The 25237-nt window shown below is 35.2% G+C and overlaps 1 long non-coding RNA gene across 6 annotated transcripts in view; it reads left to right on the forward strand.

The window, feature by feature from the left end:
- The window catches only part of LOC116237983 (uncharacterized), a 342684-nt gene that overhangs the window by 290735 nt on the left and 26712 nt on the right, over window positions 1–25237 (forward strand). The gene's annotated exons all lie outside the window — the stretch shown is intronic.

Raw genomic sequence — 25237 nt, forward strand, 5'->3', positions numbered from 1 at the left:
CACTGTTATCTGGAAATTGTGGTCTATATAGTATTTATAATGAAAGAAAGCTGTCTTTGAAAAAGATAAGTAAAAGAGAAAAAACAGTGCTGGTGTAAAATTAAAACACATGGGAAAAGGAGAATTTTTTATAATTTAATAAGAAACTTTGTTTACTAAAATGAGGAGTAACCTTAAAAAAACTTTCTATCAAGCTGATAGTATTTTCAAACAACTCTCTTTTGGCTGTGTAGGTCAAAAAAGTTGATATCTGAAAAGTGATTAAAAATGCTACTCTGAATATGAAAATAGTATGCAAAAACAATTGCACAATTCTATTTTGGTGAAGGCCATACGGAAAATATTCTGCCATATTTGTATGTGTATGAAATGAAAGAAAAGATGACAGGAGGGGATCACAATTATTCAGTTGCTGTGTTTTCTAAAAGTAGAAGTTTATAATAAAATACAAATTCAATTTGGGTCCTGCTGTAAGATCATACCATCGTCACTGAAAAATGTTGTCTTATCTAAATCTGAGCTTACTATATCATTTGACTGGCAAAAAATATTTCTCATAAAAAATATGAAAACAGCTATTACAGATATGGTTTTATTTGCAATTACAAAAAAGCTGAGAACTGTAAAAAAAAAAAAAAAAAAAAAAAAAAAACCTTTCTAGCCTTTGTGTGGAATATTTTTGTTCTTTTCAGCACAAGAGCTTTACTACTGTGATACTTTCTCCTTAAAAATGTTGTAGTCTTCCAGTAAAGCTAGTAGTCCTCAACGCAGCACATATTTTCTGTAATTTGCAGTGCAGACCTTTATTGGATATTCATTTGACCTTGGAGGCGTGTACCCAGCCTGCAGTGAAGAAGCAATGGAGACCAAAGTGGTATGGACACTGGAATGCAAAGGGAAAGAATTTAAGTTGCAGGTTAACCATAGAAAGATCTGTCTAAACAGAATATAGCTGAAGGCTTTTAGGGTTGCTTGATGTATTTGAGAAGGACAGTAAGATGTACTGCTCCATTAAAACTAGGTAAGGATGTGATTGTGCTTTCCAAATATGGTGGGATGCTTTCGCTTGTGACCTTTCTGTGTAAGTACCACCTATGGCAGGTGTCAGGTGTAAAAGTAAGATTACTGGGATGTGGCTTGTCCTATAAAATGTACTTAAATCTTTCCTCTAACGCCCATTTGAGACTGCAACAAGTCTTCAGAGGAACACCTGAGCACAACAATAATCAAAGGATATCTAAGAGGCTATCACTGAGAGGGTTCTCTTTGTGCCCACTGAACTGAAGATGAATTGAAAGGTAGGATTGCAGTGTCAGATGAGATGGCATGAAATGAATCAGTACCTACGTGACTCAAATTCTTAGCAAGCAGACAATGGAGGAGTGTAGCTATGTAGCTCCTAATCTCTTAAAACACTTGAAGATTGTTTTGTCCCAAAACTATGCAGTGTTCTGTTCTCACCTCCCTTCTAAGTTGCAATCTTGAGAATGGACTTTTCCTTCTATGATGGAGTGACTGCATAGGTGGACAAAGGAAAGGTGACCAATGTCATTTACCGGGACTTGAGCAAGGCCTTTGGCATGATCCCCCACCACATCCTTATATCCAAATTGGAGGGATGTGGATTTGATGGGTGGACCACTTGATGGATAAGAAACTGGTTGCAAGGCTGCAGACAGAGGGTGGTCATCAATGGCTCTATATGCAAGTGGAGGCTGGTAACGAGTGGTGTCCCCCAGGGGTCTGTCTTGGGACAGGTGCTCTTTAACACCTTTATCAATGACATTGATGATGACAGAATCAAGTGCAACCTCAACAAGTTTCCTGATGACACTGAGCTGAGTGGTGTGGTCGACACGGTTGAAGGAAGGGATGCCATTCAGAGGGACCTCGAGAGGCTAGAAAGGTGGGCCCGGGTGAATCTGATGAGGTTCAATACAGTAAAGTGCAGAATTTTGCACTTGAGCTGAAGGAATCCCAGGCATCCATACAGACTGGAAGGAGTAGTCCTTGAGAGCAGCCTTGTGGAGAGGGACCTGGGGGTCTTGATAGATGAAAAACTTAATATGAGCCAGCAGTGTGTCCTTGTGGCTTGGAAAGCAAATGGTATTCTGGGGTGGCCAGCAGGGACAGGGAGGTGATTGTTCCCCTCTACTCTGCTCTTGCGAGGCCCCATCTAGAAAACTGTGTCCAGGTCTGGAGCGCCCAGTACAAGAAGGACAGGGAGCTGTTGGAGAGGGTCCAGAGGAGAGCTACAGAAATGATCAGGGAACTGGAGCACCTTCCCTATGAAGACAGGCTGAGGGAGCTGGGCTTGTTCAGCTTGGAGAAAAGAAGGCTACGTGGTGACCTCATTGCAGCATTTCAGTACCTACAGGGAGCCTACAAACAGGAGGGGAATCAACTCTTTGAAAAGGTAGATAACTGCAGGATGAGGGGAAATGGTTTGAAGTTGAGGGAGGGAAGATTTAGGTTGGATGTCAGGGGGAAATTCTTTACAGAGAGTGGTGAGGTGCTGGAACAGTCTGCCCAGAGAGGTTGTGGATGTCCTGTCCCTGGAGGTGTTCAAGGCCAGATTGGATGGGGCCCTGGGCAGCCTGGTCTAGTATTAAATGGGGAGGTTGGTGGCCCTGGATGTGGCAGGGGGGTTGGAGATTCATGATCCTTAAGGTCCCTTCCAACCCTTCCCATTCTGTGATTGTGACTTTTCTAGTTCAGTGGAGTTGAAGAAAATGTAATATCTGCAGGTCAATATCTTTTGTCATTTGTCTTTTTAAAAATGATTCTAAACTCTTTAAAAGCAACAGTATTGTTTTCAAATAAACAAAAAATAACAATGACCAAAAAAATGTAGTGATAGAAAAGCAGGATGTTTCTCATAACTCTTTTTTCCACAAATGGGGATAGTCTTCCATTTTATAGAGATCAGACCTGAATCTTTAAGGCTATAAAAGACATGTGTTTGCAGAAAATTACATTGGAACAGAAAAACAACACTGCATTCAAACAAAGCTGGAATTATAATCAAATTTTACTAATCACACAAAAATAGTGCATTATTCAATTCATAGTTTACAACAATAAAAGTAAATGAAAGCAGAACTTACAATTTCATCTAAAATAAAATTTATAATTAGTATTTTCCACTATCAGTGTGCCTGAACTCCTCCTCTGAAGCAACTTAGTAAAAATCTTGAGGGATGAGTGCAAAGAGTAAGAGATTTTTGTTCTTGCTTGATTTTTTTTTTTTTTTTTCAACTGATGAGAAATTCAACAGAAGTCTGAATTTTGTAATATTATAGATAATATAACTATTACTGTGCGTGTCTAACTACTATCTTAGCTCATACTATCATAAGTTAATGATGCCACCAGTGAGCAGTACTGCTGAGTTGGACCTGGGAACATAATATCCAGATTATTGTTCTGGAGTGAAATGGTGAACTTCTTTATTAGCTGACTTCTGCTGACCACCTGTTTGTTGAGTGTTTGAGATTAAGACATCTGAAGTTAATTCTCTATGAGTAAAGATGATCTCACAAAAATAATGAAATCTATATATGAAGTATCAGATGACTTTTAACATGTAAAATATATTGCATATATACTTAAATGTTATCCTGTTCTCCCAGGAATTATTAGACGTATATTTTTCAACTGCTAGCCTAAAGATTTCTTGTCTGTTTATCTATGCAGTGCTAATTTTGCTGAATGAAAATTTCTGTTCCTGTTTCTAGTTTCTGAAACTCATTGCAGGGAAGTAGAACAACATATCTATTTAAGCTGTTGCTTACATTTTAGAAATTGCTATGGAAAGATGGATGAATTGGTGAATTGTATAGGAAGATGAACATGTGCAAGACAGCACTAAAGCAAAATTAATACTAAGAAGAATCTTAGTGCTAATAAATACTAAGAGCTGACAAAAAAGGGAGCAGCACAGCCTGGGATAAGGCTCAGGAGAAAGTAAATGGAGAATTGAGAATTGATTGTTTTTGAGGCTAGATGTCATTATTTGGAGATATTTCCTATTCTTGATTATTTCATTCATCAGTGTCAAGCTGGTGACTAGTAATGCTCATTGTTAATAGTTATTGATCAGTGGTACAAACAGCAGATTTATAGCTGAACACGATAACACAGCTCCAACGAAATGAAAATATCACAGCCCTCTTTTTCCCTTGTCTTCCTTCCAGTACATAAGTCATCCCTGTATTCACAGGATACCTACTTCAAACAATAATGTGTAACTACTTTGCTGTTTGTCTAAAAAATTCACAGTTGTTTAGTTCCTAGTAACAATACAATAAACTTTCCTCATAAAATTTATAGAAGAAAAAAGAGAAATCATGATAACGATTCCTTCAACCCATTTTTTTCTGAGAATGTTACTTACAAATTATAGGCCAGGAAGAATACCGTATTTCCACAAAAAACAAATGTACAGAGAATGTTTAATTTCATCCCATACTCTCTCAAAGTGAGAAGAAAACAGAGAAAAATGATCCAAGGAGACGTGATACAGAGTTACAGCTTGAGTAACATAGGATTGTATGATTTCAGCACTGATTGTGGGAGCAAGAGATTTTTTTTCTCTTTGGGTTATATGTATAAGGATGGATTTACACAGGCAGCAAGGAAGTGAGTTTGTGGTCTTGCTTCTGTTGGTTATCTGTGTCAGATGTTGATAGCGTGTTATTCTTAACATTTATTTCATTCTCTTCAGGCTAAACAGCCACTGTCCAACTGAACACTTGAATCTCTCAGGAAGGGTTCTGAATTAATAACCTAACTCTATTAAATTGTTCTTTCTAAAGTACATGCTTAAAGCAAGTGTTTCACCTGTCATTCCACTGGCAAGTTATATAAAAATAACCTCTTATGGACTCTTGAAAAAACAGTCTTTAAAAGAGCATTACACTTCTCTCCTTAGAAAAAAATAAAGCATATCTTTTATTAGTTTAACAAATCCTATACTTCTCCCCGCTTGTTTCCTAATGGTTCGACAGGATTTCACCTTCTCACATCTTTCATTTTTTCTGTTTCTGTGCTGTTTGTTGTGGAATTGAACAAGTTCCAAATACTATATTTTTATGTAGAACATATGTATGTTCTATAATATTATTTCATAATACTGTATGTATTTTCTCTTCAGTAAAAGCAGCAGTGGTGTTCTCATTAGTACAGAAAGATTCCCTCATAAGAGGTCATAAGAGTTCTTCTATGAATTACAAGACCAAGCTGATTCTAAAGTTTCTTCCCTCCTAAATTTACAGATTATTTTTCTGGACTGAAATGGTGAACTTCTTTATTAACTGACTTCTGCTGACCACCTTAGTGTTTGAGATTAAGACATCTGCAGTTAATTCTCCCATTGACTCAGTGATTGAACTTCCTTCTACATATAGATACCTCAAGCACACTGGGGAATCTCATAGAATTGTAGAATGGCTTAGGTTGAAAGTGACCTTAAAGATAATTGGACTCCAATCCCTGTGTTGTTAAGTTGGGTTGCCAACCACTAGATCAGCTGTCCAGGGCTCCATGCAACCTGTCCTAGAATGCCTCCAGGGATGGGTCATCCACAGCTTCTCAGAGCAGCCTGTGCCACTGCCTTATCACTCTCTGAGTAGAGAATTTTTTCCTAACATCAAACCTGAATCTGTGCTCTTTCAGTATAAAGCCATAGCCCCTTGTCATATTACTGTTAGACTGTGTAAAAAGTCATTCCCCTTCTGTTTATAACCTCCCTTAGAATACTGAAAGGCCACAGTGAGGTCTCCCTGCAGCATGGGTGTCCAACCTTTTGGCTTGGCCCCACTGAGTGAAGAGGAATTGTCTTGGGCCACATAATTTGCTCTGAGAGTAATGCCTCCTATTTATCTCTATGGAAATACAGCTCATACAGAGAGTGCAATAGCACTACTTGATATAGCAAATTCTCAGCTACAAAACACTACTTTTTCAGTACGGTCACCACCATTAGCTATGTGGGTATTTTTTGCCAGTAATGAACAAGAGCCTACCTGCTGTGCTTACAGCAATCTGTGTCAGTGGTGGTAACGCTGTTGCTGTCACCACTGCTGGAAAGTGCCACCCGTCTCCACACTGTGTTCCAATCTACTGTTTGGTCTCTGTTAATGTTCATCAGGCATCAGTGAATGTCAATGGGTGCCATTTTTTCCACATGGAGGAATTCAATTTGCTTCATATATACTTTCATGTCACATACTATTTCAATAGACGGCCCCTCTTGCTATCTGTCACGCAGCAACAAAATGTAATGGAATATTGGTGGGAAGGTTCAACCTCTGCTGCTATACCACCATCATCTGCCTCCAACTTTGTAGGCCAGTATGATCATAAAGGCATGGAATCACCAATGTTGGAAAAGATTTCTAAGATCATATATATGCTATATAATATTTATATATATGCTATAATAAAATAGTAAGCATTACTTTTGGAGCAACTCCCAACTCCCAATAAATATACAATATAGTAAATGTATATAAGTAACAAAACATCTTACTCTTTAATATTTTATATTAAAATAAATTTAAAAAGAAAAAAGAGAGAGAGAGCAACAAAAACACAGAACTAGTGGGATATGTGACCCTGTTGGTGTGAACTAACACTCCAGGCTGGTTCAGTGTCAGTGACTGCAATTCTTAGTGAGCCATCAAGGTGTTTGTCCAGAGATTTTTGATGAAATCTTACTCCTCACATACTTCATCCTTGAAAATAGCTATTCACAAATATATGTACTGCCAAAAGGCAGTGACTTGAAAAAGGTGTGATTGTGAGGTGAGGAATGTTTTTCTCTGGTGAGGTAGGGCTTATAAACATAAAGAGACGTGGTCATATTTTTGTGTTGAACGTCTGATTGCAATTCTATATGTTCCTTTTGAAAATTTGCAGGTAATATATTTATGTCAACTAATAATGGAGTTGCAAATATACAAAAAAAAAAGATTTTTCTAGCAATCTGAAATCTGTTCTCAAATTCCTTTATCAAAATGGAAAGCGGGGCTGCAATTTTTCTGCAGAACTGTGTTTAGCTGATGAATTAAAATGTATGCAGTTATTTGCTGTAACTTGAGCTAGCACTGCACTACGCTCTTTCAATGTCCTGGCTGCAGCTCAGACAGCTGATAATAACACACTGATGTTTGGCTGTGGGTGAACAATGGGTGTGCTCCTGGAGCCAAGCCAGACTACTCTGTGGGACAGAGACACAGAGGTAGCAGAGGACGGGGTGTAGGGCAAGGAATGGGTCACAGTGCCAGCTGCGCCAGGCCCCATGTGGCCCACAGGCTGTGGGTTGAACATGCCTGCCCTAGACCCTTTCCTTCTCCAAGCTAAACAAACCCAACTTCCTCAGCCTTTCTTCATGGACAGGTGCAAGCGCACACTTCTGGCTCACATCGACCTATCAAATTCTATTAGTTCACTGTATTTAGATAACTGAGTATCTTCTCAGTGCATTCACTATAACAGAGAGAACTGTCCAACTCACCTTAAAGTAAACATCTGTTGTTGCTCAAATGATTCTTAATATCTATGACTGCATTGACCGGTCTACTCTTGACTATAAGAAGAGGTTAGACACCAACATCATGAATAAACAACTACTTAGATGACTTTTTTTTGGTTTTTAATTTCATAGGGGAGATAACACAGAGCCTAATTCAGTTGTCAGGAAAAGGCATATAGTGCTATTTGAGGTGTCCAGGAATATGCGAAGGGCACACATGATTCCACTAGATTTGACGTAACGCTCACAGGAGAACCATGCACTCTGAACCAGTAGATTGAGGACAGGTCGGGTCAACAGCAAGTTGCTGCTTGTCAGATCTATTGCTCCACAAGCAATTGTCATTTTGTCTGTACTGCAAGGGGTATTTCCACTCCAAATCTTGAAGATTTTTTATTTTTAAGTGTATTAGCTGTATTTTATATTAAGACAAAGAGGCAGGTTGACAGGCCGATTTAAACAAAGAAAACAGCTTGCTATTCATTAAATTTGAAAGTAATAGTGGCAGTACTGCCATTTCAACTTCTTAAAATGTCCTTTTTAGTCACATTAAGTACCAATATGATGTTAGCAGGCTATTCTGTCCAGAGAGGTATGTTGAATTTCAGGAATTTTCCTCTGGACATGAGGGCTGAAAGAAACTCCATGAACTCTTGAGTTTTTTTCTTGTGTTGTAATTTCATTTTGTTCATATCCTCAGCTTTCAGCAAAGGGATCAGGGAAATTACATAAGACAATATACAAAGGAGTCTAAAAACGTATTTCAGAATTGTTATGGATTTCAGGAAATAAAATTATATAGAAGATATGGTTAAGATGGGAAATGAGTTAGTATGAACTTTTTCACAGTTTCAGAGTTCTCATCTCTGCCATAAGCAAAACAAGGTTTTTCCTGCTATTGAAAATCATTATAGGGGGCAAGATGTAGGAGGAGTACTGAGGTCACTTCATTTGTTCAGCATAGAGAAGAGGAGACCGAGGGGAGAGCTCATGGTGTACAGATTCTTCATGAGGGGAGTGGAGGGACAAGTGCTGATTTCTTCTCTTTGGTGACTTGGGTGATTTTGTTCCCTTTTCCTTGGCTCAAATTTTACTTACGGATAAATGATTGGGTGAAAAAAACTGTATAAACAAAGTGGGATTACTATTAAAAATATGCAGTTTTCTTTACAGATTTAGCTAGAGGAATTTAAGAAATTCAAGAAATCTAAGGACTTAGATTTTTCAAAGACTTGCACACATCAGACAATACTTTGAATGTAAAAGAGATTACTGTGATTAACTTTCAAATGACTTGATTTATTAAAAGGTGAATTAAGCCTCTAAGACATGAAGTAAACCTGAGAACATTGAAGTAAACAGAGAACCATTGAAAAACCATCTTTCTTGATAGCACAGTTGTGTAAACCACCTACAATCTCCCTCCCCACTTTTTTTTTTTAATCTTTGCTCATATTTCTCTTCTCTATGGCCTAATTCATTTGACTTGATTTGTTTTGTTAATTTCTTAATTATGAGTAAGGAGAAAAAATCTATTTAGCCAAAATAAACCTTTGTTCTAAGTTTTTGGTATTTTTTTTCCTTTCTTGGTAAGAAATAAATTTTTTAGTTAAATTTTTATGAGAGATTTGAAAGATCTCTTCCCTTGCCAGTTGCCTAAGACAGTAGAAACGTTCTCTGGTTGATGTATTGCCATCAAACATTTTCTTTTTAATGACCCAGTTTATGTGATGGATAATGAGTTACATGTCATCATCAGAACCCAATGGATCAGGCATTCTCTAGAGTCAAAGGGAAGGAAAGTGTAGAAGAGACTCAAAAAAAGAACTGACTGCTGTGAATTAGTGAGGGATAAATAATGACCAAATACATGACACTCTCTGCAGTCTAATTTCTTCTCTGAAAAGGTTACTTGCATAAATGAAATAAACAATGTAAATGGGGATATGGTTTGTCACTCACTATTGAGGATAATTCATAGTATTAGGTAATGATGCCAAAGTTACAAGTTCCCCAATGAGTTCTTTGGGTGGATTTGAGCATAGGTTTTGGTTCACGCTCCTCTCTAGCACAAACATTTTCAGAGAATAAGTTAAACTGCAACAAAGAAATGATTTTTTTCTTTTTTTTTCTTTCTTTTTTTTTTTTTTTTTCCTTCTCGGTTTTATTCTCAGCTTTGCCTCATACCTGCTCTCAGGCTTACTGATATACCTATACTGATAGGTATAAATCTTGGCTAGTGGATCATAGATGAAATTGAAACAATATAATTTCCTGCCTCACAGGCTTTCTCTTTTCCTCTCAGTACATCCAGACTCTTGTGCAAAGCTTCACAAGAAGAACATGAATGTAACATGATCTCTGTTAAATCAAAATTTGAGATAATGATACTAGTAACTGAGGATCAAGGTTAAAAGTTGTTTATTTCTTTGCTATTCAATGCTCAACTTTATGTTCTTCCTTAGACAACATGAATCCAGTGTGTAAGACAAGCAACTAGAATATGACATAGTACCTTCTAGATAAGTTTGCAATAGCAATACCTCTGGCAGATGTAGAAATGAAGCTCTGTCAACTCAAATATAGGCATAATCGCATGAAAGGGAAAAGAACATAAGTAACTTGACAGAACAAAAAATCCTAAAGGTTACCCGGTCACTATGGCATCTAGTTTTGTTTTCATCATAAGTTTCCTTATAATGAAAAAACTTTTGTAACTTTTTTTTTTTTTTTTTAACAATTACGGTTTTTGCAGTGTTTTTAGGTTGAGATCAGAACACCATAGCTCTACTTTGATATAAAAGACATATCAGTAGTCTTTACTTTTAAAATTTAACAATGGTAATGAGTGACTTCTGATTTTATGCTATAAAGTAACAGAGTTTCACTGAACTAATGAGAGATTGAGTAGTAAGGGAATAACGAAACTGAACAACTAAGTCTGTGCTTTGTACATATTTCTCCCAGTGCCTTCAGTAAGTCTAGGATTTCCATCAGTGTAGACACTCTGGCAGCCCTGGTCAAATCACAAGCTAGAGGCATGTTTGACTATGAAGCAATATCATTCCAAACTACAATAAATCTCAAACATTCACAAAACTTTACCAGATGTTTTCTTTCTTTTTTTTTCTTGTCCAATCCGTCTCAAATGCCTAGCCAGTTTAGGGTCTTGTTGCTGAATGTGCTAACTATTACACTGATAATGCTTGTAAATTTTTCTGCTCCACAAAGGTGAAACAGATTTCAGTCAGCCTCTGTCATCCAGTTATTTCAGAAATTCAAATCCATGAGGATTGGAGTCAATTGCAACTTTCTATGCCAGATTCAAGGATAAACGCATTTTAGTAGTGTCTGATAAAAACTAAAGGTTTAGAGGTGTTAAATTTTTGTCCAACAACCAAAGTTCTTCTGCAGCTTCTGAAATGTAATCCTGTCTGTTACTATCAAATCAAAGAGCTCATATAAATTTGTGAGAGATTAGTGTTCAAGCTGGAACTTTATAGCAACCACAAAGCTGATGATAGTATGTACGATCACTAAGAACACATCAGGTAATATCAGGAAGGAATCATGCTGCTTTCAAAATGCAGACACTGCAGCAGCTGCATTTACATTTTATATATTGTTTTAATATGCAAATACTCACTTTAGTCTTAGTGGTCAAAAGCTGTTCTTACTGTATGCAATGCACTACATTTTAAACATCTATGTTTGCATGAAATGGAAAGTGTCTGTATAAAGAATGTGATTCTCTCTAATAAGCTGCTTGTGACTGGAAGTTATTCTCTCTATATAAACATATATAAAAATCAAGTCTACAGTTACAAATTTCTTCTAAAAAGAATAAATACAATTTATCAACTGAAGTGGTGTCAATAGCTAACATTTCTAACTTCAGCTCATTGACTATAATGGCACAGAAACCATAAGAGATGCTGCGCAGTATTTTGAAGACTATAAAATATTCTCCCCTTTTTCTCTGTAAAACTCTATTTATAATTTTTTGTTGTTGTTGCAGTCTACATTATGGACACTACATAAAAATGGAATACGTTTTATTATCACAGGATAAAAGATAATGGTTCAAAAGTCTGTTCAGTGCATGAATTTTACCAAATAAGGAAAATGGTGGGCAGTGATACAATAATTTCACTGTACTAGGTATTATTACATATTAAGACATGTGTCTTAGTTTCAAATGGGATGAAATTGCTTTCTTCAGAGTGTCTGGTATGATGCTATGTTTATGATCTAGAAGAAAAATAATGCTGATAACACACTGATGCTTATCATTTCCATTAAGCAGTGGCTTAGTAGGCCATTTGCAGTGAGGAGCCCAAGGAGCTGAGAGGGAACAGAGCTGACTCAATGTGGCCAAGGTGGTATTCCATATCATATGGCATCATGCAGAAGGAGTTTTGAAGGGCGTGGGATTTCATCTCTCTCTCTTCCATTGCTCGGGGGCAAGTTGGGCATCAGTTGACGAGTGGTGAGCGATTCCTTGTGCATTGTTTGTTCTCTACATTCATATAAATATGTATATATGGTCGTACCTATTTTCTTTTTTCTTTTCTTTATCTTAGTAAATAGTATATCTCAACTCACAAGTTCTATTTTTTTTTTCTATCCCATTGGGAAGGGGGGGAGTGAGCAAATGACTGTGTGGTGCTCAGCTACCTGCTTGGTTAAAACACAGCAATGTGAGAGACTGTGGGGGAGGAAAACTCTGATATGACTCATTATTAACCCCCATAATCATATTAAGAACCATTGCCAAACATACTGTAGAGAGAGCGATGAGAACAATTAAGTACAATAAGTCATTACATTCTCATTGATTAAATAGGTAAGGGCTCAAGAGTCCTGATGTGGCACTACTCAATTTGGCTGAATTTCATGTAATTTTACACTTGTACACTGAAAGAATTGGACTGTATTTCTTAACTGTGTAAGAAGGCACATCTCTTTGATTGTCTTCAATACAATAAATTTGTATGCCATACACATCTATTTTTCTATTGCTGATTTTATCAGTCTACTTGTGCATATTTGTCTATGGGCAGAATTTTACATTTATAGTGGAAATTCATTCTGCTGTAAATAATAAATAAATACAATATTTTGGGAAAGTGTTAGGTTTATTACTCTTTCAGGGGCCAGGAAATATAGATTTACAATGTAATTCTGTAAAAGTTATTTAAATTCTCCAGCTGAGAGCATACTCCTTAGAGAAGTGTTCTAAGAGGTATATAAGGATGGATTTCTGAACTCAGAGTGAAATGAGAATATGAGCTTAAAAGACTGTGTTTTTGGAATGAAAGTTGCAACATACTAGACCACTTTTCTAGTGGAAGCAAATTCTAAAATGTGTAAGGTACCATTTAAACATCCAGTAACAGTAGCATAGGAAGCCTTTAGATTAACCTTTTACCATGTCATGAAAGCAAGGCATGTATATATACATCCATTCTTTGGCTACCAAAGATAAAAATTGTGGCTTTTAAAATGAGTCAATATGGACAGAAGACAGCTGTACCATAGTTGTCTTTTTTGTGCTGAGGCTTCTTACTGCTGGGCTGTTCTTCCAATAAAAGTCTTTTCTTTATCAATATGTTTAGTTAAATTAGCTATTTTCTCAGTCCCAAGCACTTATTTACAGCTTAATATTTATTTACCCAAGTATAACGGACCACATTTCAGTTGCTTGTGCCAAGAGAAAAGATGCCACTCAAACAGGATAATCAAAACAGATTCTTAGGAAGTCTCGGGGACTTGTCTGCCCTTCTGTGTCTTTGAAGGTGATGAACTGCTTACGTAGAAAGAAAAGTCTAAGAATTAATCACGAGATTTAATTTGGCAGAGATGGGCAGTTGGCTGTAAAAATAAGGGTTTTTATATGAAATCTTCATTTAAAATCATACTTCACATGTATTCATTTAAAATATTTTTACACTTTTTTATCTATTTAGTTTGGGGGGGGGGGGGGGGGGGAAGAGTATTGCTTTGTGATATGTTATGTGTTTTGAAATGTTGTTTTTTTTCTTTTTTTTGACCTGAAGTAGATATTTCTTCAATGTACAACTTAAAATTCCACCAAGAGTATCTTACATGCTGAGCTGATTTTGAAATCCAGATTTTGATTTGGGTTCCTTTTCAAATTATTTAATTTGAGTGATGACAAGTAACAGTCATAAACTTGAAAATTAGTAGTATGCCTGAAATAGAGCTGTGCTGAATCTGATGTGCAAAAATGTAGTTTAGCTTATTTTCTATGTCAGCTTTCCCTTCCCCTTAAGTATTGCTAAAGTCATAAATCTGATGTTTTTAATTAAGTATTTTTTTTTCAGTCGAAAAAAAATCCCTGTTTTTCTCTATGGGGAAATTTGCATGATTTATCTTGTTGAAACAACACTGAGTTATTATGGACAGTAGGTATGTTTAATTAAGGCTCAGTTGCCACTCCAGCCACCTGTGCTACAATACCAAAAACTGGAGACAGGAACTATGTAATTCTCTGAATTGCTGTATTGTACAAGAACCTCAGCACTGCTGATTTATGACTTCAGAGATTTATAGATTTATTTGTAAAGTTTCCTGCTGGTTGCAACACTGATAAATTGTAGTCAGAAACAGATCATACATCTGAATGACACATGAGCTATAACTCTCTCAAACTACTTTTTTCTTGTCATTTGGTTGAATTATTCCTTTGACTTTTTTTTTTCTTGCTTTCCCTACTAGGTCAGTTAGCTCAGTAGTCCTATCAGTGGTCAGTAAGGAAGACATGCATGGAATTCTCAAATCAATGCTTAAATGAAGCTTTTTAAAATACAGACTGGTTAATTTCAATGCTAGATTTTTACTGTCTTTCAGAAATGTACTCCTCTCTTTATTATTTAAATGAAAATTTTAAGTTACGTATAAATCTGTATTTATATAGAGAACTTACAACTTATCTACTGACTTGATACATCTCTTCTAACAAAAAATATTTATCCCTGGAAGTTCACTACAGAGTTTCTATTCTGAGGTGTCTACATAAGGTAGTAAAACAATGTTAACCTGCTCAACTTCATGAATCTGTCTTGTTCAGCTTGTCTCTTTAGGCTCCCCCTGGCTTCATAAACAGTGAAGCTCTAGAAAATGATTCACATCTTCTGAATGATATTTTGGAGAAACCCAACTCTCTTATTTCTGAAGGCTAATGATCAAGTGGTAGGAAACATACATCTTTAGACTGAGTGGTCAGAGTACCATGTGAGTCACTTACATGGTAGAAGAACTCAGAGTTAAATGCAACCAGAGAGGCGGAGAAGAAAGTAGTGGCATAGTTCAATGAATGGACTGTGCTTTGTAGTTTTCTGCTGGTAATTACAGATTTCAAAAAAGTCCATTTGTGATCAAATTTTGGGGAGAATTGATTTATAACAGAAAATGCACTTTTGAAAACTTCTCCTCCTCCCACCCATTGTTCTGCCCCCTAGTTTTAGAATTTTCATAACCAAACCCAAAAGGAATTGTTTTTGAATTCTGCCAGTACTTGCATCAGTCCCTTGACATTTTTTTGTTTACGCCATTATTTACGCATGGCTATCTTTTAAACTTTGGCTTTGTTTTTTTTTGTTTTGTTGTTGTTGTTGTTTTGGTTTTTTGTTTTTTTTTTTTTTAATTAGCTTTTAATATTCACAGTTTCTCCTGATATTCCTTCAAATTTTTCTCGCTACTTGCTGAGTTAAATATTATCATAGCCTGCAGGTCAAGATGACCAAATGAATCTTTCGATGTCTAATTTCAGTGAGACTCCAGCTTTTTCTTACTTTTTGTTTTGTGTCTTTTTTGTGGTTGTTGTTGTTGTTGTTTTGTTTTTTGTTTTTTTGTTTTTTTTTCCCTTGCCTTTCTTCCTTTGAATGCATTGGCTTTTTAAACTCCTCATTTTATTGCTGCATGCTATTCATTCTATATCCTTTGGGCAAACTTTAATCTCATTACACACATTTCAGTTTCTCTCTCTGCTGTTTCCTCTCTGCTATTTTATTATACTCAATTGCACTCAACCTGTTGAGTTTCTTCCCCTAAACCCTGTTATTCTGAAACCCAGTATCTTCATTTCCTCCCTTTGGCATTTCTCTAAATGTAATTTAATACTTAACTAGATTAAAATTGCAGTGCAAAGCAGATTTGATTCCTTAACTTGTTCAATAAAATTTATCTCAAACACATCCCCAGAACTAAAAGTTTAGTACAATAAGAATTAAAAACACAGGAAACAGAAACAAAAATATTACATGGCAAATGTATTAACTAGACAAAGCAGATCTGTAAGTGAGGGTGGATGAAACTCAGAAGGCCTTGGGAAAGAAAATCTATGTTTAGGAAACTGTAGTGATTTTTTAGGAGAGTAGTGAATTTAAAAGAACACAAAAGGTACCAAACATTTTGCAGGTAAATAATATGTAAACAAGAACAGAGAAATAAGCAAGCTGGGGCCAAATTATTATAATAAGAAAGATGTCTCTTGGCCTCATTCACTGACCTACCTCCTTCTAATCAAATTAGGAGAGATACTAACCTGCTTTTTCAGTATATATCTATACTTCTTAGGGTTGATTTTATTTGTGTATTTTTTTTGTTGTTGTTTTTGTTTGTTTGTTTGTTTGTTGAGAAATAATGACAGAATCACAAGAACATGATGAGAAAGTTATTCATTATCTTTTAACTATCTGAAGAGGGGTGGTATGAGCCATACCAATTGCTATGGTACTGTTGACTTTCTTGGTATCTTTTATTTCAAGTCTTGGCATCTCCTAGCCACATCGTAGCTAAATCTTATTTGGTTATTGAGAGAATAACCATGGGGAGAGTCAGCCACGGGAGCACAGGTGAAGGCGTCTCTCCTAGACCCATTTAAGGGCTGACTACCAGTGGGAAAGGATCCTTTCTGGAGATCTCCTCCTCTGGAGTTTCATAGTGAGACCAGGCTATGGGTAAGCATCTAGCTATTCTGTTTTGGTGTAATAACTGTGTAGCCAAAGTTTCTGGTATATTTCATAGCTATAACACCTGTACATTCATTGATTATACAATAGTTCAGCAAAGGAAAATTTTATTTACTTTAGCAATACATTAAAATGTAACTCTACCTTTCTTGTTTACCACTATGTTACCAAATTTTACTGTATTGTGAAGCTATATCTTGGTTTATATAGAACCAATTTTGCTGGATAATTCAACAACATTCTGAAAGGTTTTTCTTGTTGATTGGCTTTAAGCATCTTCTCAAACTAACCAGTGTCATTTTGTTGTGATCTGTCAGTAGCAACATTAAAAATATTAAGTTATGCAGAAGAGACAACAAAGTTTTGTGCATGAAAGAGTTGTATTCTATATTATGAAATATTTCCAGTTATATCTTAACTATCTGTACACTGTTCCAATCTTAGAGGAATTTCTGTGAAGTCTGAAATCAGAAGTATGTAGCAAGAGCATTGAATCTCCAGCTGGCAAATTAATTTTTAAAGACCTACTCCAGCGAGTTGGGCTTTATAGATTTTGTGACAGAATTAAGTCTTGAGACACAACTGTAACTTGGGTTTTAGAAACCGGGTTGGTGGTTGTTTTTTTGTTTTTTGTTTTTTTTGCACAACCTTTTTTTCTCAGAAATGTTGTGTTATTATATTACTATTCTATTACTAGAATTTTCATTCTCGGCCCTTTTTCAAATCAACTCCTCAGTAAAAAACCTTTTTTTTTTTTTTTTTTTTTTTTTCATGACTGCAAAGCTAGAAGATCCTCAAAAATGGGAATTGCTTTTTATTATATGAGTACACTATTTAGTGTGATAAGGATTAGATTTAGAGAGAGGTAGATAGAAGTCATCTTGGAGCAAAAGGACAAGGCAGAGTGGAAAGGACTAATTCCTAAAATGAGATGCTTTAATTATTTTATTGACATGTAATCATTAATGTATGTCTACCTTAGGAAAAAATTGAGGCAAGAATAATATGGAGTGTGGTTCTGGTTGCTTTCAGAGTTTTTAACACTGTGATGCTCTTTCCTCTAAATACATAGAAAAGGTCAGATTATTCCAGGTTTAATTTTTTGAGTCATTTAGGAGTCACAGTGATTGCTCAGACATAGTACGTTAGCATGCTATGAACTGGATACTGTGTCCTGCTGAGAAAGTCCATTTAAGTTGGAAGGAATTGTTGGTGATTAATGGTAATGAACTTAGAGGCAACAAATCAAATGAAATGTTATTAATGAAAATGAGTTTTTTTCAGCTGCAGTGGAACCATCATAGGAGATTATATAGAAAAATAACTTAAATTCTGTTCTCTCTAAATGCAAACTAACACAGGTCAATATTTAGGCCTTACTCTTAATTGCCAGATACAACCGTTTTAAGGAATATCTAACTTTCAAGCCTGTATTTGGTTCAGTGAATCTCATTTTTTTATCATGCTCCTGCTGCTGTAACCTCTTCCAGCTACTGATTTTAGACTGATGAATTTAAGGACATTTAGGAACTTAGGCATGAAATTAATACCAGGTGAGTAAAGAAATAGAAGCATAGAATTTAAATTGATACAATGTTAAGATAAAGAATTAAACCAGAGTTATATGATCCTACATCAAACTAAACTGTAATATTCGCTTGTTCTTATTTTCCTACCATCCTTTATTGAATCAACATGTTCTTAAATGAGTAACATGATAGAAATGTTGATATTCTGGGAGAGCTTTCTAATTATTCATGGCTCATTCTTCCATTCTAGTTCCTGGTAATTATTTAGAAACAATGATCTAAGAAAACACACTGAGATGGGCATACATATTTTTTTTCATTTCTGCTAACTTGCTCAATTGGAAAATTCCTGTAAAGTGCTAGTCAGTAAAGAAAGTGAAGCTATTTGAAATATTGCTTCAGAAGAACAATAATACTGAATACCTTGGAGATATGCCATACTTCGTACTATAATAAATTAGAGAAGGTATTTCCATGCATGTACAAACTTAATTTAAAAAGGGACTAAGGGACTTTCTTAGTAGAAAATATTCATGGTCATCAGTAATAAAACACAAACTAATATAGCATTCCCTTGATTTTTGTACTTGTTTATTGCTACATTTGCTACAAACAATTATTGGAATAATTTTTGTGCTCATAGCATTACTACATATTTCTCAGTTTCTCCCTCTGCAAGCCTTTGTTGTCCACCCCCTTTTTTTCCACTGATGTTACACTGAGTTTTGTAGATGACCATCCTGTATATATAAAGGGACTTTCTTTGGCTTAGAATTTTGTGGAGGTTTTCTTTGGATGATCATTTTAGATTTAAGAGGTGTCTCTAATAACATCCTACTTTGAATTAGAAAAGCACCCTGAAAGTTTTTCCTGTCCTCTCCACTGACTAGCCTGTAGTCTCTGCAGTAGAGAAGCATCACTTGCACAAGTTAGGTATTTTGGGATGAAGTTAGGTGTAAGTGACGCTCCCAGAATTTACCTGCTGTGGTCCATGCTAAAAATGGATATTCCAAAGGACAAGGTTTGAATTGTCTGGAGTAAATGTTCTGGTTTGGTATGTACTCTGGAGTTTGTATTTTCTGCAAAGGCTTTTTAGCTTTATAGGACTGCTCCCATTTGTTTTCATCGCTTGTTAATGTAAACCTGTTTTGAGACTCTATGGCTTTAGGGAAGGGCAGTAAGAGCATTTATTAAATTGAAGTCATCGTGACTTCAGCCTGTAAATTGTGGCAGAATTTTTGATGTTTGCACTCCCTCTCTTCAAGAGTGGTTGATATCAGGTGCATGAAACAAACAATGTCAAGTCCTGTTACTGGTTCAAGACAGAGATTCTGCTGACCTGAAGATTCCTGTCCCTGAAGATTCTTTCATGCTAATGTATAATTACATCCGAATCTGTCCAGTCTGTTTAATATAATGTAATCTTTATGGATACCTGCTAACCCCTTGAATTTCACAATAAAATTGAAGTTCCAAGGATTAGCTATGCAGTATATTAAAAAATATTTCAAAGTCATGTTTTGATTCCTCCTTGGATGTGACCCCTGCTCTTCTTTAATGATAGAAACAGCTATTGACTGACACTTTATTCTACTGTTTTTGTGTTGGTTTTTCTTTTTTTTTTTTTTCTAGCTTTGTATATCACCTCTTATTCTTCTTGCCTCAGACCTAATCAGTAGTCTCTAAAAATTTCTCTTGTTTGAGAATTTGTCCATGTTGTAACCAGGCTCATTGACCTCCTTTGGAACTATTCAATTGCTGTTTTTTACCATTTAGAGGTCAGCTAATCAAGCTGAACAGAATTTTCAAAAAGATTCAATTTCATTAATTTATATAATGGCATTTCAATGCATTTATTATTCTGATCTCTTTACACATCTCTTACATCTGCTTTCTGACTGTTGCACAATGAATTGACATTTTCACGAGCTATCTATGATTATGCTTGCATCCAAGTTGTTTCAGCTCATTTTTGAAGCTGTCAATATCTGCAGGTCTATTGTTTCTCAAAATCTTTTGTAGGTGAAACTGACTTCAGTAGTTGTGCTGTCCACAGATTTTACCACATATTCTCTTCCTTCTCTCAGCTCACCCTAAGTACCCTATAAAATATAGTATAAAATAACAAGGATGCAATGAAGGTACATGCTATATAGAAAACTGAAACTTGAGCCACATGCTATGCTCATGATTAATAGGATTCTGATCGTTTAGAAGTGAAGGGGGGGAAAAAAAAACACAGAAAAAGAAGTGGCAGGCAGAAGGTAGTTTTGTCAACAAAATGTGAATTTCTTTATACCTAAGTAAGTCTTCAAAAGACTTCTTGAACGTTTTTCTTTGCTGTGGCTTGCTGCTGATACATTTCTTCTATAGTGTATGAAAGGTATTATTAAAACTACAAAAAGCCCTACATACATTAAAAAAAAAATATAGCAAATGAAATACACAACTAAAAAGGTGGTAATAACCTAAGGAGATAATGCATGTGAAACATATAAAGTACATGCTATGTCTTTCATTGTTCTGCAGCTCCCTCCTTTCCCCTTCATCACATACAACTCCTGCAGTACTTTGTGTGCTCTAATTTTTATACATTGGTATTCCCTTCTGTTATTTTTATTCCTTTTGTTTCACCCTTGTGAATTTTCTTTCATGTAGACATGTAGACTGTCTTTTTTTTTTTTCTTTTTTTTTCTTTTTTGTGCTAGATTATTTTGTTTAGGTAATACTTAGACAGTTTCAAATGCTGCTTTGATCCCCTTCTCTCAGTTTCTAATACAGTTTTAGAGATTCCATCTTCCTGAAAAGCCAATCTGCTAAAGAGGTAAAAGACAACATGTAACTAGCAGTCTTGTTAATCAGCTGGCTCACTTGCTGATCAGCACTGTATGCATGATGCCAGTGTGTTCAGCAGGCAATTTGCTGTGCTAGCCAAGTTTCTGGTATTTAAAAAATATTGTCTGCAGCCATTCCATTCATACTTAGGATATGAGAACGTAATAGAAATCCTGCTGTTTAAAACAGTCGTGCAGCTTTTCTTTTTTGTTTTAAGTATATGTATGGTAAAATGATGTCTGCTTCTCTTGAAATTAGTTGTTTAAAAGTGAAACCTTTCTGCTGGAGAGGTTGTTCCAAGCTACATGATCTTAGTTGTCAGTTGAGCAAAGAGGTAACTGACCAATCATCATATGATTCATTTCAAGTGATCAAGTTAAACATGACTTTGAAGTTTGTTTATCTTCCCAAGAGGAGGAAACTCTGCCTCTAAAGCTCTTACATCAGTAGAAATTACAGGTAATTAAAGATGTGTGTCAACATCTGCATTAGTATTCTTCTAAAATTTTGAAAAATAAATTAAAAAATCTCCTCAATATATACCTGTTCCTTTTTGAAAAACACAAATAAAACGCATGGCAAAACAAGTATACATAAAAGGCCATAAATAACAGTGCTAGTCTACACACTTTATCCATTGTTTATATGAACCTTTCCACATTATCATAATTTCCTCTGTTCTAAAATTGTGGAGGGGACTATTCATACTGTATGACAAATCTAGGAACAACAGAATAGATCATGTCTAGTATGAATATTCAAATACTAGAAAATGAAAGAGAAACCTAGATGTACTCTCCAACTCACTGAGTAACATGAAATTTCATCATAACGTTCCAGTAAATTTTTATGGTCACTGGAAGATTGTGTGATTATCATACTGGTCTGAAACATTTACTTGTTCTATTTAATGAATAATTGTAAAAGTGTGAAAGGAGAATAGGTAAAAGAATTTTAGAAGTTGAGTAATCTTGAACCTTAGAAAAGGAATTCAGTAAACATAAGGGATGTCAGGTCCAAATGGTTTAGAACATTTAGTTTGTGTGTCCTTCCCTAATGAGATACCAATTGTGAACTGACCATTCTTGGGCTTCTTAACCACGTGTTGCTTGGACTGAAACTCCAGTAGTCAGCACTGTTTATTAGCAAATATCTTGATCATTTGGTTTTAGACACTGTTTTTCTTCCTCAGGTTACTGTAAAAATAATCTGGCATATATAAAAGTAATTTTTGTATGAATGCTTCGTGGTTAGAATACTCGCTGAAAAGACTTAGATTCACTAAAAAGAAATGATAGATCTGATAGAAGGTATTTTCTTGCATACAGGCAGACATGCAGTATGAAATGCACTAGAGACACCATTCAGATACCAATTGATTATTGTTTGGGAAAATGGATTATTGTTCATTTGCTGAAAATTAGATAAAGCCCATAAACTCTGGCTACTCTACACAGGTACTTAATTTCTATGTTTTAGAGACAATAGGAATAATTTGCTGGTTTAGGTTTCTTGTTCCATCCAAAGCTTAATACTCAATCCTTCTAAAACCTAACATTTTCCATCCTTCTTTTCTGCAAACATACATGGCTTCTGAAAAATAGTATCTGCTAGATTTCAAATAAAGGAGTTTAGAGTTTGAGTTTCATTCATGAAAGGGAAACATAAAATGTCTTAAAATTTGGCTAAGTTCCTAGGAAATCTCCTTAAGTACTTTACCAATAGGAAAATTGAACAACAGTTGAAACTCCTACCTTCCTTTATTTTTATTTTATTTCTAGATCAGTAACTATATCTCTTTATCTCTTAAAAGTCAGGTTAAAATGAATAGCTACTCAATATGTAGCTCAGATTAATCTCTGATACAACTCTGCTGACTTTGAAGTACCTTCTCTGTTTACTGCATCAGCAAAAGTAGAGCTGCTTTTGTGAAAAGTGTGTTTATTTGTGTCTAGTCACATACATCACACACAATACAAAATGACCTGTTCATAGTATTACAAAGAAAAGTAACATGACTATGGAAAATGTGTTATTATGTAATCTCTCCGTATTATAATTTTCTCTTGCAGACTCTCTCACTTGAATGTTGAAGTATAGTAACTCATTTTATATCATTTTTCTATAAATTTCATGGTGTTTTCCAGATTCAGCACAATACTTTTACAATGCTTAAATTTAAAATAACCAAACAAATTCAGTGAATAGTGCACATGGAATTTAATCAGTGTGTTAGAAATGGCAGCAACAACATCTGCACTGACTCTGTAAAATATATACTCAGTTTTCTGTCTAGTTTTAGCACTGTTTATTGGGATTCTGAGAAACATATTGAGAAGTATTGATTTTTTTTTTTTTTAAATAAAATTAAGTTGAAAAATAGCTTTACAAGAAAAATAGTAGGGCTGAAAAATGTAATTTCTGTGTGACAAAATCATAGGGATTAGGTGCTCAAAATATTTCACAGCAGCATAAATGCTAATCAGTACAGATTGCTATTCAAATACAATAAATAAATAAATTCCTTACCTTCAGAAGTTTGTTTCTAGAACTCACATTTTTCATGAGAGGAAAAACAAGTCTTTCAAGTGGAAATCAATGGCATATGTTGAACACCAGCTAAAATTCCAATTGTAATATAAGTCCAAATACAGGTAACTGATATAAGTCAGAATTTGATCTATTAATTCCAGGACAAATATATTTAACAACAATAATAGTACACGCTACTCTTTTAATACAATCTTATGCATGTTATTGTTGCAGGTAAAATCTACATGTGAGAATGGATTGTGGGTACTGTATTAATGCAAAATGCAAAACCTTCCAACAAGTTGTTTCTCTACTTACTGTTACAGTTGGGACAGAAATAAGTGGGTCAGGCCACATACAGAAGAGAAACAAGTATCCTATATCCTATAACAGTCAGTATTCTTTTTAGGCCTTTCTTCTCTCATCAGGTGAGAGTTATCTTTGATTTTTATCACCATGTTGAAGAATCATATTATTCCTGGAGGATTGCATTCTCAAACATAATGCCTTGATTTCGGATTTACTTACATGACCCATATAACTGAGTATCTTTTTTTAAATTTAGGATCCCAGTTCCACAACTGAGTTCTGTTAGCCTTGATTAGCCCATAAGTGCAAAACCAATTCTGTCTTGAGATAAATCTGGATATCTGCTGAATGAATAGGTTAAGCTACCACCTAAATGCAGAACTGTTATCAGCAGAAGCATTCTACAGCTTAAGTGCAATATGTGGAAAAACTCTTAAAAGATACTTGAGAGAAGCTGTCTGTCTTGAAATACAACAGTGAACTTTGGGGTGGTTCTACCTTGGAGAAGAGCATTCTTCAAAAATTTGATTTTGAACAGAATTTATTAATCAGGTTCTTTTCTGGCAGATACCTCAGACCTACACCAACCAAGGAATGTCTGACCAAAAGAGAAGATGGACAGACTTCTGTACTCCTTTATACTCACTCTGATTCCCATAGTCCTCACATCTTCCAAGAAGACATAAGGAATTTTTGTGTAAAGGATTATGATAGTGACTTCAGGTTAATCAGTGGTGTAGTTAAGGAATCTTCCAGGAATGAGGAGCTGTGGAAGTCTGTGGAAGTTTGTAAGGAAGAAGAGGGAATTAAACCACTCTCTAGGTGTTCTAAGCCCTGAACTATTGAGCAAAAATGTGAAGTACTGAGAGTTTCTGCCCCACATGTTTTGAAAGAAGTGAACATTATGGAGAAATATATAAGCTTAATCAAAACAGATCAATCTCTTGTTTCAGTGATTTTTAGCGTAGACAGTTTGCTTGGAAGCATAAACATTTACTGTTCTATGTGTTCAGAGTTGCTGGAAAATTGATCTTGGTGCTGACTTCATATAAAGAAATAGTAATATGAATTTTTGTTAAGCTATCTGATTTCATTTATAAGTTCTTCTGAATGAGCAAGTGATAGCAATCATATAAAATTGATATATACTAACTTGGTAGCAGTGAATGTGAGTTGAAAAAATTAATTTCCTTTAGAAGAATATTATTATAAAGTTCTCTGTATCTTTCTTCCTATTTTTGAACCCTTTCAAAATCAAGACAGATCAGAACACAAGTTTTGATCTCTACTGATTAAGCTGAGACACAGAAAGCAATAAAATGTGTCACATCTACAAACTTGATAAAATAAATTTTAATTATTTTCTGAGCCAGGAATATATGTTACATTACTGTGAGGTCAAATATAATTTTAAAATACAGTTCTTTTAAAAGCCAAAAGAATAACTCTGCAATTCACTCTGTCTTTATTCTGTTTGTTTTTGTGGCGTTTTTGCTAAT

The sequence above is a fragment of the Phasianus colchicus genome, chromosome 4 (assembly GCF_987193195.1).
Source record: "Phasianus colchicus chromosome 4, bPhaCol1.hap1.1, whole genome shotgun sequence".
In the NCBI taxonomy this organism is placed as follows: domain Eukaryota; kingdom Metazoa; phylum Chordata; class Aves; order Galliformes; family Phasianidae; genus Phasianus; species Phasianus colchicus.